Genomic DNA, 15,559 nt, shown 5'->3' on the forward strand with positions numbered 1-15,559 from the left:
GGAGCAGGGCTGGTGGAGCCAGAGAAGGGGGTCCAGAGGGCCACTCCCTACTCTCGTCCTTGGGCAGGGGAGGGCGTTGAGGGATAAAGAGGGGGGAGGGTGGGGTATGTTCAAATGGAGCCAGATGTGGCCCTGTGATGTGGGCTGTTGTTGGCACAGGCACAGCAGGGGCAGGACGTGCCACTGCCGATGGAAAGGATTAGTCAGAAACTGGGAGGGGGCAGCCCCCGGAGAGGGGACAGAGGAGAGCTAGTCCAGGACCCCTTCCTCCTCCCCGCCCGAATCAGGGCTTGCAAGGAGGGGTTGGCTAGGGGTATGCACTGCCCTCCCATCTCCTTCTCAAGGGGGCCACCATCTGCCCACCATCCTTAAGGTTCCCACCCATTTTCCTGGCTGAGCCTCAGCTACTCTATGCAAAATGGGGATCCTGGCACCCTCCCCACAGCTGTTAGAGGAGTCCCAGACAGAGGAAGTGCGAGGGCCCAGCACACAAGAGGGGCATACCGGGGGTCCTCTTCCTTGGTGGCCTCATTAGGGTGAGGACCCTCCTCTGCAAGGCTTCTCCCTGGGGGTCGATCGCTGGCTTCTCACCCTCAGCCACAGGCCCTCTGGAAATTGGGATGCAGAGATGGGCGGGAAGGACGGGTAGGGAGGACACAAAGAGGAAGCTGCGGGGGCAGGAAGGAGGTTCCTAGAGCCCAGGGCTTCCTGGTGCCTATGGAGGTTCTCCAGGGTTGGAGGGTTGGCCACAGCAGCTGCAGGGCCCAAGTCCCCAGCTCAGCTGCAGCCCCCATGGGTCCACCTTGAGGCAAGGATAGATGAGGGCTTGGCTGTGAAATGAAACCAGGGGGGAGACGGAAGCTGCACCACAGGATGGACTTCTCAGTGCCTCTGCAACAGCACAAGTCCCCAGGGAGAAGTGGGAAGGGATCCCAGGAAATAAGGCAGACCCGAAGGGTGGGCCGGGGCGCAGCAGTTACGGGAAGACCTATAGACACAGCATATGGGACCCTTGGAGAGCCGGGCCCAAGCTGGCAACCAAAAGACTGTTGTTTTCCAAACTCCCATCGGAAAGTCTGAAAAATACACATGGAAACGTGACTCACTGCCCCCTCCCCATGGCCCCCCTTTCCTGGTTTCTGTGATTTTTCTCCCAAGAGTTAATTCAAGTCACATTCCCACAGAAACCAAAGCTTAATGAGGGAGCGCAAAGAGCCGGCTGCAGGAGGCCGGAGGCTCCCAGGAGGGGCTGGAAATGGAGATGAGCACTGGGTGGGCCAGGGCGGACTGGGCTGCAGCGTTCTGCCCACTGTGGAACACCTCGGGTGGGGGAAAATTCAGCTCTCTCAAGGGTGGAAATGGAAGGGTTCATTCACACCACCTAAACCAAACCATCTTGAAGACCCAGTTTTAGGACAAGAATGAGCCCTTGGGTGCTCACAGGCTCCTAACCAGAGGTGACAGAACCAGGACTGAAACCTGGATGCCCTTGCTCTGCCTGGGTGTCTGCGGTATGTCAACTGTACCTTGCTGCCCTCTGTACCCCAGGCCCAGAGAACTTGCTTTCTGGCCTCTTACTCAGAATCCATTCCTGGGGCCACAACTGAGGCTAGAAGTCCAGGATGGGGGAAGTGAGGAACACCCCTGAATTCACTCACCTCCACTCCACTGTCCCACCCCCGTGTATCACGGAGCAGGTGCACAGGCACGTTCCTCCCTTTGGGCTGGGGAGCATCAAGGCCGGCCTGCCCCAACAGGGTATTTCTGAGACAGGAATTCCCAGCCTGTCCCAGAGAGACCAGGGAAGGTGAGGACCTGGCACTGGGCCAAGGGTGAGTGGCCTTCCACTCTTGAGAATTCTTAGAAGAAGACCCCAAGTATTCCCAGACCAGGAGTGATTCCTAAGCATCCATAACTCATCATCACTCCTTGGATATCTCAGATGGAGTTCATGTCTCCCAACACACAGCTTCACTCTGCTTCTCTTTCCTCAGCCTCTCCTCCTTCATCTCCCTTGGCCAATGAGCCCCCAAGTCCTTGTGGTTCCTACCTCCAGAATTGTTATCTGTTCTATGTACTACCTCCAGCTCTCTGGTCTGCTCACCACCAACCCCCACCTGGATAACTGCAGCAGCCTCCCAACCAGTCTCTCTGCCTCCACCCTTGCCTCTGCTCCCATCCTTTCTCCTCTATAAACCATAGTGATTCCCTTCCTCCCTTCCTTCCTGGGTAACTGCAGCAGCCTCCCAACCAGTCTCTCTGCCTCCACCCTTGCCTCTGCTCCCATCGTTTCTCTTTCCCACAGTGATTTCCTCCCTCCCTCCCTTCCTTCCTTCCCTCCCTCCTTTTGAGACAGGATATTGCTTTGTCATCCAGCAGGCTGGAGTGCATTGGTGCAATCATAGCTCACTGCAATCCAAAATTCATGGGCTCAAGTGATCCTCCTGCCTCAGCCTCCTGAGTAGCTGGGACCAGGTTCACGCAACGGCACCCAACTAATTTTTTTTTTTTTTTTGGTAGAGCTGGGGCCTCACTTTGTTGCCCAGGCTGTTCTCGAACTGCAGGGCTCAAAGAGATCCTTCCACCTTGACCTCCTAAAAGTGTTGGGATTATAGGGGTGAGCTGCCACGCCCAGCCCACAGTGATCTTTTCAAAATGAAAGCCTCATTTTGTTTCCAGAAGACTTTAAACTAACAGTGGCTCCACATTGTATTTAGGGTAAGTCCAGATTCCTTGACCTGACTTGTAATGCCCTCCGCGACCTGGGCTCTGCTTGCATCTCTAGCCTTATCTAAATTCCAGCAATCTCAACCTCTCTCATTGCTTCCTGACTAATATTTCCAGACATGGCACTTACTTTACCCTCTGATCAACTCCTACTCATCATCCAGGCTCAGCTAAAAGTGCCACTAAGTCTGGATTAAATGTCCCCACTCGCCACCAATATCCCTTGTCACACTGTCTGTGAGATTGTCTGTGTATGTGTGTCTTCCCCCATTAGAGGGACTCCTTGAGGGTAGAGACTGGGTGGATCTGGTGCTCTGCCAGCACCTGGCACAGTGCCTGGTGCACAGAAGGTTCTCAATACATGTTTGAGTAGAGTATCCTCATCATAGCCCCCTCAACAACCAGCACCCTCAACATGCTCTACTCCTTCCTCTACTCTTCCCACACACCTTACTCCTCAGCACCTCATTCTAAGCTCCCCTTCCTCCTGCAGGCCCCACCTTCACTGCCTCCCTTCGTCTGAGCTCCCTGTGTGCACTGTAACCAGGCCTCTCTCCAGCCTAGCCTGGGGCACAGTCACAATAACAATAGTAAGGAGAGCTACTGTTTAGAGAGCACTCACCATGTGTCAGGACCTGTTCTAGGCTCTTTCCATTCCTTGGCTCATTTCATAACCAGCAGGAGCTAAAAAGGGGGGTTGGCCCTATGACCTAACTTGTCTGATGGTTCAGGACAGGTCCCTCCAGGAGATTATTAACTCCATAGTCACCATGTGTAAAGGAGATGGGTGTGCTCTAGGCCTCAATAAAAGTTTATCAAGGGAAGGAACAATATAATTGCCTACCTTTATAGCAGGTCCTATCACTAGTAAAACATTATGTCTGGGCAGCCCTGGGAGGTGAGCATGGCAAAGTCATTATTCTCATTTTATAGAGGAGAACTCCCTCTAAGTGAGTGGAGAGGGACCTGCTTCCAGCCACACTGTTGGTAATGAGCTCTCTTCCAAAGTGCAGCACCTCCAGGGCTATGCAGAGGGGTCCTTGTGGGCGGCAAGCCACCCAGGCGCCGAGGCAAGAGACAGAGGACATGAGCTGTTCCAGTATAATAAAATATAAAACAAGAATAGTTATACCAGATATAGATCTTAGATATGATTATATATGAATATCATTAATCATTAGTTTGTAGCAATTACTTTTTATTCCAATATTATAATAATCCTCGCTCTATAATCATAGCCTAGGAAAAACCAGGCCATACAGAGATGGGAGCTGAGGGGACATAGTGAGGTGTGACCAGAAGACAAGAGTTCGAGCCTTCTGTTATGCCCAGACAGGGCCGCCAGAGGGCTCCTTGGTCTAGCGGTGATGCCAGCATCTGGGAAGACGCCCGTTGCCAGGCGGACTGTGGTCCAGCAGTAGCGTAAGTGTCAAGGAAAAACACCCGCTACTTAGCAGACTGGGAAAGGGGGGGGGGGTCTCCCTTTCCCCGGGGGAGTTTAGAGAAGACTCTGCTCCTCCACCTCTTGTGGAGGGCCTGACATCAGTCAGGCTCACCCGCAGTTATCTGGAGGCCTAACCATCTCCCTGTGATGCTGTGCTTCAGTGGTCACACTCCTAGTCTGCCTTCATGTTCCATCCTGTATGCCTGGCTCTGCCTTCTAGATAGCAGTAGTAAATGAGTGAAAGTACTAATAGTCCCTGATATGCAGAAATAATGGCATAAGCTGTCTTTCTCTCTGTTTCCTTTCCCTCTCTGCCTCGGCTGCCAGGCAGGGAAGGGCCCCCTGTCCAGTGGACACGTGACCCACGTGACCTTACCTATCATTGGAGGTGACTCACATTCTTTACCCTGCCCCTTCTGCCTTGTATCCAATAAATAACAGCGCAGCCAGACATTCGGGGCCACTACTGGTCTCCGCGCATTGGTGGTAGTGGTCCCCCGGGCCCAGCTGCCTTTTCTCTTATCTTTGTCTTGTGTCGTTATTTCTACACTCTCTCGTTGCCGCACACAGGGAGAGACCCACCAACCCTGTGGGGCTGGTCCCTACAGGTCCTGAGTGGTATGTGACAGGGAGGTGCTGTGCCAGGCTGGATGGAGCCGTCCAGACCATTCATCCAGTGATCTTAACCCTCACTGGGCATCAACATTGCTTGAAGGAAGGGGGCTTTCAAAACTGCCAATGCCCAAGGTCTTGGATATTTTGATTCAGTAACTGATCTGGGGTGACACATGGGCATTTTCCTTTTTTTTTTTTGTCACTCAGGCTGGAGTGCAGTGGCACCATCTCGGCTCACTGCAGCCTCTGCCTCCTGAGCTCAAGCAATTCTTCTGCCTCAGCCTCCTGAGTAGCTGAGATTACAGGTGCACACCAGCACGCCTGGCTAATTTTTGTATTTTTAGTAGACTCTGTAGGGTTTTTGCCATGTTGGCCAGGCTGGTCTTGAACTCCCAAGCTCAGATGATCCACCGCCTCAGCCTTCTAAAGTGCTGGGATTACAGGCGTGAGCCACTGTGCCCGGCCTAAATTATTTTTTAGAGATGGTGTCTTACTCTGTTGTCCCTCACTGCAGCCTTAAACTCCTGGGCTCAAGCAATCCTCCTGCCTCAGCCTCATGTGTAGCTAGGACAGAACTTTTATTATCAGTTCCATTTTACAGGGGAGAAAACAAAGCACAAAGCATCTAGTGTTGCACAATTAATAAACGGTGGAGCTGGGATTCAAACCCTAGAGACCTAGCTTCAAAGGCCACATTCTCAACCTTGACTCCATAGCTGTCAACCCCAAAGTTGCAAAGGAGCCAGTGGTGGAGCTAGGCCCAGAATGCAAGTCTCCTCTGGGCAGAAAAGTCAGAGAGCCAGTGAACGTGGGTAAACCAAGGCCAGAAAAGCCACACTCCAGGCCTAGAAGCCTAGTAACTCCTAGGAGCTAAGGAACTAAGGCCTAATTGCTAAGAAGAGGGCTCCAGGGCCCTCTCCTTCAAAGGGGAGGAAGGGGTTGACAGTGGGGCAGCCTTTGCCTGCCTGCCTCCCTCCCTGCCAAAGGGGAGCCCTGACCAACCCCAGCTGAGTTGTCACCTCCCTGTGCTAATTGATGCAGCCTCCTAATTGCCCATCATGAGGAGGCAATTAAGCCCCATTAGAAAGCCAGAGCTAATTAGTGCTCAGCTTCCCACAGCCTCTGGGCACCCCAGGGGTCTACAGGAACCTGCTGCCCACCCCCAGGGAGGAGAACTGTTGCTTGTATCAAGCATACTGGAAGTTTATGTTCCTCCCTTTGTTTCCCAAGGATGGGGGTGGGAGGGGTGAGCATCATGGCTTACCCCTTACCTTTGTACTGCAGGGTAGCTCTATCTCTGTCCCACTAGAAATGACTTGCCTTCCCTGACAACTGACAACATTCATGTCACCCCACAGTTCACAAGTACTCTCCCATCACCCCCTCCATCCTCCCCACAGGCCTGCAGGTAGGGTATCCTGAGTTACCACTGGGGCTCAGAAAAGGTAAGTGATTTGTCTGGGATCACATGGCCCATTTTGACCACAGATCTTGTACCCCTAACATACATATGTGAGAAGTCTTTCCCATGATTTCACCTCAGTTATTCCTGATGTAACATGGTAGACAGTCGGGCCATGAGTTGTGTACCTTCTTTTCACATGGCATTTTATGCTAGGTTATCCCATTTCATCTGTCTCACTCCATCTGTTCATCTACCTGACTCCCATCCTAAGAACTCAATGCCAAATTCAAGAAGTCCTTTCTGGGATTATAGAACCTGAAATCTGTGGACAGGGAATCTAGTTCACTCTTCCACTAACTTGCTCTGTGACCTCGGAAAAATTGCTCCCCTTCTATGAGCCTCGGTTTTCACACCTTCAAAACAAGAGAACCAGACTGGAAGATTTCTAAGGTCTTCCCAACCTCCATCCATTCTGCTACAAGGGAATAAATGATGAGGGCCTGAACTACACTCTTGCATGCTATCAAGGCCCAGGGTGAGATGGGCATACCCCTCTTGTACTGAAATTGTGTGGGCCCCAAAGCTGAACAAGAATGAAACTATCCTGACAGGGACTAAGAGGCTGGGAACTCCCAGGCTATAGCAGAAGCTGGAGGATAGGGGTGATGGTGGTGGGTGGTGTAGACATGATGATCACACACATGCACGCACGCACACACGCACACGCACCCCTGGCCCTAGGACCAGAGCAGAGAGAAAATGGTGGGGGAGCTGCCATCCAGTTGGATGGACTGGAACTGGGGCCTACTCTCTTGCGCTTGGAGGAGAGTGAGAGGTAGGTTGGCTGCCCAGGTTCTGGCCCACATTAGGCCATGCAGTTTGCCAGCTTCCCTCCGTATCAGTGTTGGGCTCACATAGGGCAGGGCAGGCAGGGAGGCTAGGGGCCTTGGGGTCCATCTCCTCTGGGGTCTGAACCATCCTCTAACTCCCATGCTCCTACTCTTCCTTTTCTGCTTTCTGGGCCTTCCCAAGCATGGTAAAGAGTCAGGCTAGCCTGGGTTCCAATCCTGGCTCTGCCACTCATGTCCTGCCCATGGCACCGTGGGCCAGGCTGAGAGTTTCCTCTTTGATAAAACAGGGGTAACAGTAATTCCATAGGACTGTTGTGAGCAATAAGTGATATAAGCGATATGTGCATGTATGGCATGGAGCAAAGCGCCTGCCCCTTATTGGGGCTCAGTTCTGCCATCCCTCAGTTTCCCTGCCAGTACCTGGCAGAGCAGAGATCCAAGGCCTGGGCTGGGGGAATGCATGCTCAGCAGTGAGAAGGAGCCACAAGGCATCCGGTCCCCAGCACCAGGTCACTCTGCAGCCTTCCCTTTCCTGTGGTGAATCACTGCTTGCGGGCCCTGGGGACCCAGGAGTCCCCAGCTTGCCACAAACACTACCGTTGTCATGGAAACCGGGCCTCCCCTTCCTCTCTCGCTGATTGATTTCACCACAGCTTCTCCCACATTGTGTCTGGTTCCTAGATCTCAGCTTTTGACTCACTGACTGACTTCACTGCCTCTCATTTCATGTCCTCAAGAGAATAGCAGCCTCATCAGGACCCCCAACCCCTCAGGCTGGCCCCTTTCCCAGGTGACCACCACTTCCTTCCCTGCCATGTTAGGCTGGACATCCCCTAAGAAAATGTATTTCTGGGAGGGGTGAGCGAGAGTCTGCCCCTGAGCCCCAGGGCTTGGAACTTCACCCAGGCCTCAGGACCCCATCTCTCCTGCCCCAGCTGAGAACCCTCAGCGCCCAGGCGTGAGATGAGCAAGCACAAGGGAGGTGGCCACGGGGAGAGACCGACGGGCGCTGGCGCCACCTGCTGGCCCAGCGGAGACCAGCCCCACCTTCTCCCCTGTGGGTGTGTCCAGGCTAGTCCTGAGTGGCAGGAGGCCCTGGCTGTGTCCTTCCAGAGGAGACATTCCACATCATTCATTCATTCACAGATATTTACTCAGTACCATCTGGGTGCCAAAGACAGCTTTCATCTTCATGGGTAAAGTAATTAATGTGTGATGAGTGCCTCCAAACGCTGGGGAGCAGAAAACCCGGCACCTAACCGGGTCTGCGGTTGTGTGGCAGGCCTGCCTGAGGAAGGGATGATTAAGCTGAGTCCTGGATAATAATCACCAACATTTATTAAGCACTTTCTGTGTACTAGACAGTATGTCAGTACTTTACATGCCTCTTCCCGCTAATTGCACAACAATCCCATGAGGTAATTGCTACTATTAGCTTCACTTTATAGATGGGAAAACAGGTTCAGAGATGTGCAGTAATTTGCATAGGGCTCACAGGTACTACACAGTGCATTGCCACCCACCTACAGGATCCTGCTTGAATAGCCAGTCAGAAAGGGAGAAGCAAGTGTGTTCCAGGCAGAGGAAACGGAAGGGGGAGCCCCTGGCTGTGTAGACAGAGGAGGAGAGATGGGCAAAGAAGGCCAAAAAGGAACACCCAGGAAGGTGGAGAAAAGCCAGGGAGAAAATCAGGACTTCAGAGGGAAAGGAGGCATGTGTTGGGTCAGAGGTCAAAAGCAAGGCAACATAAAAGCTGAGACTAGACTCAGCATCACTCTCAGGGAGCCCTGGGCAGTGTGGGAAGGTGGGGCACAGAAACACAGGAGGCCAGAGTAGATCATGCCTCTGCTCAGGTCTGAGTGTCAGAGCTGGAACCAATCCATACCCCTGAGTAGTCTGTGAAAGCTGCCTGGGAGAGACATGTACAGTTACCCGCCTGGAAGGGCATGCAAGTGCCTGAGTGGACCAGGCAGCCTGAGTGTAACTCTCCAGGTTCTGGGACCGAACACAAGAATTAATTAGAAGTGTGGGGAGGTAATAGAGTGGGGAGCAGCCTGACCTCTAACCCCCAGACTCCTGGGGGAGCTGGAAGAGGGCCTAGTACAAGGATGTTGGCATTAGAAGTGTCTTGGACACCGGGCGCAGTGGCTCACGCCTGTAATCCCAGCACTTTGAGAGGCCGAGGCGGGTGGATCACCTGAGGTCAGGAGTTTGAGACCAGCCTGCCCAACATGGCGAAACCCCATCTCTACTAAAAATACAAAAAAGAAAAAAAAAAAACATTAGCCGGGTGTGGTGGCAGGTGCCTGTAATCCTAGCTACTCAGGAGGCTGAGGCAGGAGAATCGCTTGAACCCAGGAGGCAGAGGTTGCAGTGAGCCAAGATTGCGCCACTGCACTCCAGCCTGAAAGACAAGAGTGACACACCATCTCAAAAAAAAAAAAAAAAAAAAAAGTGTCGTGGAGGTCATCTGGCTCAAATCACACCTGCAGGGGCTTGCACCTGCTGGTGACAGCCCACTGTTCACATTGAAATCAACCATGGTGAGAGAATTTACCCCATGGAAATTAGCAACTGCCACAAACCAGGGCTTTCTCCACCCTGGTTATTAAACATTTACCAGCACACCACTGTTCCCATTCTCCTACCCTCCCACTCTTTTGAGAAGAGGAAACTGAGATGGGGAGTGACTCATTCAGTATCACATGGTCATTTTATTCCTTTCATTTCATTCAATCAATCATTTACTCGAGAAATTTTTATTGAATGCCTCCTATATGCTAGGTTTTGGAGAGACACATCCCTTATTCATGGAGAGCGATCAGTCTGAGTAACACAAACACACAAACTGGCTTTGAAAGCACTGGGAGTTGGCCGGGCGAGGTGGCTAACGTCTGTAATCCCATCACTTTGGGAGGCTGAGGAGGACAGATCACCTGAGGTCAGGAGTTCAAGACCAGCCTGGCCAAAATGGTGCAACCACATCTCTAATAAAAATACAAAAATTAGCCGGTAGCCAGGCATGGTGGCATGCGCCTGTAGTCCCAGCTACTTGGGAGGCTGAGGCAGGAGAATCGCTTGAACCAGGAAGGCGGAGGTTGCAGTGAGTGCACGCCACTGCACTCCAGCCTGGGCGATAGAGCGAGACTCCGTTCTCAAAAAAAAAAAAAAAAAAATTAACTGGTTGTGGTGACGAACGCCTGTAATCTCAGCTACTTGGGAGGCTGAGGCAGGAGAATCGCTTGAACCCAGGAGGTGGAGGTTGCAGTGAGCTGAGATCGTGACACTGCACTCCAGCCTGGGCGACAGCACAAGACCCCATCAAAAAAAAAAGAAACCACTAGGAGCTAAGTGCTAACAAATGGGTAAATACTGGGTGCCACAGCAGACTTGGGGGTATATGTAAGACCATCAGCATGGTCAGGAAGGCCTCTCAGAAGACACAACTCCTCCTTGGCCAGGTGCGGTGGCTCACGCCTGTAATCCCAGCACTTTGGTAGGCCGAGGTGGGCAGATCACGAGGTCAGGAGTTTGAGATAGCACAGGCCAAAGCCCTGGCCAATATGGTAAAACCCTGTCTCTACTAAAAATACAAAAATTAGCCAGGCATCGTGGCACGCTTCTGTAGTCCCAGCTACTCGGGAGGCTGAGGCAGAAGAATCACTTGAACCCAGGAGGTGGAGGTTGCAGTGAGCCAAGACTGCGCCACTGCACTCCAGCCTGGGTGACATAGCAAGACTCTGTCTCAAAAAAAGAGAAGACATGACTCCTCCACTTCAGCTCAGGTCTGAAGGATGAGTGGGAGTAGCCAAAATGAGAGAGAGGGTTCGAGGCAGGGGGAACAGTGTGTGCAAAGCCCTAGAGGATGGAGAGGGCCTGGCCAGGAGCATATGACCCATGTATACTTCTCATGATAGACTCATTTTACTAGCAGTGAATGAGAGGAGGTGCATGCATGCTTAGGGATCCCTTCTGAGCCATCCACCAAGTCACGTCAGTGAGTTAGCAGCACTATTGAGTTCCTGCTGTGTACAAGCCCCAGACCAGGTGCTGGAGAGTGGAGGAACCCAGTGACAGGATATACTAAACCTCATGCAGACAGCAGCCCCTTGGAGATCAGAGGAGGGCAGGCTGCGAGGGCCCAAGTGTGGGAGTGGGGATAGAAGGGGAGAGGAGAGATGGAGCTGGATGTGGGAGTGAAAAGTATGCCAGAAAAGCAGAGGGAGAAGTGGAATATTTGGCAATATATGGGTGAGAGGGTGTTCAAGAGGGAAGGATGGATGAGCATACACAATTTCCGAACAGCAAACATTTATTAAGCACCTACTTTGTGCTGGGTGCTGAGAATACAGGAGTAGACTAGATCCAGTCCCTGTTCTCAAAGAGATTCCAGTGTACTGGGGAAACAGAAGTGTAAACATACAGTTACAATAGAGCATGATGAATTGTAAGGGATACCCAGAAGTGACCAGGGGAGATTTCTAGGAAAAAGTGACATGTAGTTGGGTGCAGTGGCTCACACCAGTAATACCAGCACTTTGGGAGGCCAAGGCAGACAGATCACTTGAGTTCAGGAGTTTGAGATCAGCCTGGGCAATATGGTGAAACCTGTCTCTAAAAAAATTACAAAAATGAGCTGCACATGGTGGCGCACGCCTGTAATCCCAGCTACTTGGGAGGCTGAGGTGAGAGGATGGCTTGAGCCAGGAGGCAGAGGGTGCAGTGAGCCAAGATCGTGCCACTGCACTCTAGCCTGGGTGACAGAGCCAGAACCTATCTAAAAAAAAAAAATTGACGTGTAAATTGAGTCCTGCAAGATGAACAAACATTAGCCAGGTGAAGGTTCAGGGAATAGCAGATGATGATAGCACAGGCCAAAGCCCTGAAAGAAAGTCCATGTGGGCTGGGCGTGGTGGCTCACACCTGTAATCCCAGCACTTTGGGGGGCCAAGGTGGGCAGATCACCTGAGGTCAGGAGTTCGAACCAGCCTGGCCAACATGGTGAAACCCTGTCTCTACAAAAAATACAAAAATTAGCTGAGCGTAGTGGCAGGCATCTGTAATCCTACCTACTTGGGAAGCTGAGGCAGGAGAATTGCTTGAACCCAGGAGGCGGAAGTTGCAGTAAGCCGAGATCGCACCACTGCACTCTAGCATAAACACAGCAAGACTCCTCTGTCTTAAAAAAATAAATAAATAAAAGAAAAGAAAGGACAAAGTCCATGTGGCTGGAGTAGAGAATGGGAAGAAGAGGCAGGATGGGCTGGAGAGGTGGGCAGGAGCCGGCCAGGACAAGAAGGACATCATCACCACACTAAGGAGTGTGAATCTGATGGCAATGGGGAACTAAGATGGTGCTTTTAGCAGGGGCATTTCATGATCACGTTTTGTTTTTTTTTTTTTTTTGAGATGGAGTCTCCCTCTGTTGCCCAGAGCCGGAGTGCAGTGGTGCAATCACAGCTTACTGCAACCTCCACCTCTCAACTTCAAGCAATTCTCCTGCCTCAGCCTCCCAAGTAGCTGGGATTACAGGTACCCACCACCACGCCCAGCTAATTTTTGTATTTTTTGTAGAGACGGGGTTTTGCCATGTTGCCCAGGCTGGTCTCAAACTCCCGACCTCAAGTGATCCACCTGCCTCGGCCTCCCAAAGTACTTGGATTACAGACAGGAGCCACTGTGCCCAGCCTTTTTGTAAATTTTTGAATAGTGATGGGATCTCGCTCTGTCACCCAATCTGGAGTGCAGTGGCACGATCACAGCTCACTGTAACCTTGAACTCAAGTGCTCCTCCTATGTCAGCCTCCTAAGTAGCTAAGACTACAAGAGCACCTCACCACACCCGGCTAATTAAAAAAAATTTTTTTTGGCTGGGCACTGTGGCTCACGCCTGTAATCCCAGCATTTTGGGAGGCCAAGGTAAGTGGATTACCTGAGGTCAGGAGTTCGAGACCAGCCTGACCAACATGGCGAAACCCCATCTCTACTAAAAATACAAAAATTTGCCCGGCGTGGTGACGCATACCTGTAATCCCAGCTACTGGGGAGGCGGAGGCAGGAGAATGGCTTGAACCCAGGAGGTGGAGGTTGCAGTGAGCCAAAATCATGCCACTGCACTCCAGCCTGGGCAACAAGAGCAAAACTCCATCTCAAAAAAAAAAAAATTTTTTTTTGTAGAGATGGGGTCTCACTATGTTGTCCTGGCCAGATAGCATGACCATCCTTTCTAAATTAGCCACCTCAAACCTTTCTGCTCCCATATCCTGCTTTATCTTTCTTTGCAGTGATGATCACTACCAGAAAGTACATTATCTACTTGACTACTGTCTGCCTCCCTCCCCAATAGAATATCAGCTCCGTGCAAGTAGGGACCTTGTCTATCTTGTTCTCTGATGTATCCAGGGCCTAGAATGGTTCCTGACACAGCATGTATTCGATAGATATTTATTGGATGAAAAGTTTGGTTTTGTTTTTCTTTTTTTTGAGACGGAGTTTTGCTGTTGTTGCCCAGGCTGGAGTGCAGTGGCGTGATCTTGGCTTACCGCAACCTGTCTCCCGGGTTCAAGAGATTCTCCTGCCTCAGCCTCCCGAGTAGCTGGGATTACAGGTATGTGCCACCATGCCCAGCTAAATTTGTATTTTTAGTAGAGACGGGGTTTCTCCATGTTGGTCAGGCTGGTCTCGAACTCCCCACCTCAGGTGATCTGCCCGCCTCGGCCTCCCCAAGTGCTGGGATTACAGGGGTGAGCCACCACACCTGGCCATAGATGAAATGTTTTAAATCCTTACAAGGTAGATATTATTTCCCTTCAGACCCAGGTCAGTTGGACTCAAATGCCTGTGTCCTCAGCCTGTCCCTTGAACAGTGTCTCCCAGAAACTCAGAAGGGTGCTGGACATGAAGCCAGGTTTAGGCGACTGCAGGGGTCTCCGGGTGACCTGGGTTGCTGCTCAGACCCACGGGGATTCCCAGGTCTCAGCTACCTGGGTGTTCGGCCCGAGTCAGGAAACGACTGGTAGCATCATTGTCCCCCATGTGTTGGATGCCAGAAGCCAGGGGCAAGCGGAAGCAAGCCAAGCATGGAGCCCTGGCTGAGCAGGGAAGCCACACCTGGGCCCTAGTGAGGGCGCTAAGGCGGGAGCCGCTTCTAGGAATTGGCCTGCGGTGCCACCTGGTGGCCAATGTTCAAAGACGTGTTTCTTTGAACCTGTCCCCTGATCCCCAAGATCCATGCAAGGGCCACTTGCTCAACCAGCAAGTCTCCCTGGGCACCTCCAGCACCAACTTCCAGACATCCCTCCAATTCTCTCCTTTCAAATGAACCTCACCCATCCTTCAGATCTACTTCATCCAGGAACCACTTCCTCCACCCTCTGTGGGCTCCAAGCACTCACTGAGTATCACTGTCTACCTATGGGGTCCCAGGCACTGGAGTCAGACTGCTCTGGTTTTGAACACTGAAGTCTCTACTTACGAGCTCTGTGACCTAGGAAAGTTACTTAACCTCTCTGAACCTCAGGTCCCTTCATGTGAAGCAGAGACACCAAGTCCATCGTCACAGAATTGTGAAGACAATTACACCGAGTCTGAAAAGGCCAGAACAGAGCCTGGCACCAAACATGCACTCAGGAAACATCAAGTCCCTTCCCACCCCTCTCTCTGCCTTTCTCTTCCCTTTCCTGAAAAAGGAAGCATGACAGATCAGAAAGCAGAAGGGAGTCACAGGACTCGGGTTCTCTGGGCCTCAGTCTCCTCTGTAAAATGACTGCATTAGGTAATTGATGAACTATTCATTCACTCATTCCCCTACTCATTCATTCATTCAACTTCTAGTCCAGCTCTGACATTCTATACTGTATACTGTCAATTCATCTGTGCCAGACTGCATCTTGCGTTGCAGAATCCCGTTAGTTCCTTGCACAGTGCCTGGCACAGACAGGGCAATTAGAAAATCCTCAACAACCTAGGAAGGACATGTTTACTGCCTCCCCCTCCCTACCCCAAGAGAGCATCCAGCCCCTGGCTGGCACCAGGTGCCCCTCCCCCTCCCTCACCCCAGCTCGAAACCAGAGCTGGCGCCACTGGGTGTGGAATCTGGGGACCAACTGTCACAGCTCCAGTATCACCCGCCTCCTGGATGCCTGGGTCCAGCCCTGAGTCCCAGAGGGGCCTCATCGACCAGCTGTCCTAAGGGGCCCAGACTCCGCCCCAGCCCCTCTGAGCTGCTCTCCCTGGGGAAATCAGACAGTGCAGGGGACCTGGCAGAGGGAGTGCCAGGGTAGTCCCAGGGGAGGAGCAGAGACGTTTGTCCAGCTCCAAACCTAGGCTGAGCCTGCAAAGCCCTTGGAGATCAGATCCACAACAACAGAAGGACTCACAGTGACCTCTCTCCCCCAATCTCTGTAGCCCTCCGAGTCCCAAAGACCTTTTTTTCTTTCTTTCTTTTTTTTTTTAGACGGAGTTTGGCTCTTGCTGCCCAGGCTGGAGTGCAATGGAGGCTAAGGTGGGCGGATCATG

General features: G+C 52.0%; 1 protein-coding gene across 2 annotated transcripts in view; it reads right to left on the reverse strand.

Moving 5' to 3' along the window:
• Nucleotides 1-15,559, reverse strand: part of LMNA (lamin A/C) — a 58,409-nt gene that overhangs the window by 36,219 nt on the left and 6,631 nt on the right. Inside the window, exon 1 of one of the 2 annotated variants that reach the window (XM_063727438.1) lies at nt 505-603. The exons of the other annotated variant lie outside the window; for it this stretch is intronic. The gene's annotated coding sequence lies outside the window, so the exon portion shown is untranslated. Of the gene's footprint in view, nt 1-504; nt 604-15,559 lie in introns of those variants that run through there. 2 annotated transcript variants of the gene reach the window in all.

The sequence above is a fragment of the Pongo abelii genome, chromosome 1 (genome assembly GCF_028885655.2).
Source record: "Pongo abelii isolate AG06213 chromosome 1, NHGRI_mPonAbe1-v2.0_pri, whole genome shotgun sequence".
Classification (NCBI taxonomy): domain Eukaryota; kingdom Metazoa; phylum Chordata; class Mammalia; order Primates; family Hominidae; genus Pongo; species Pongo abelii.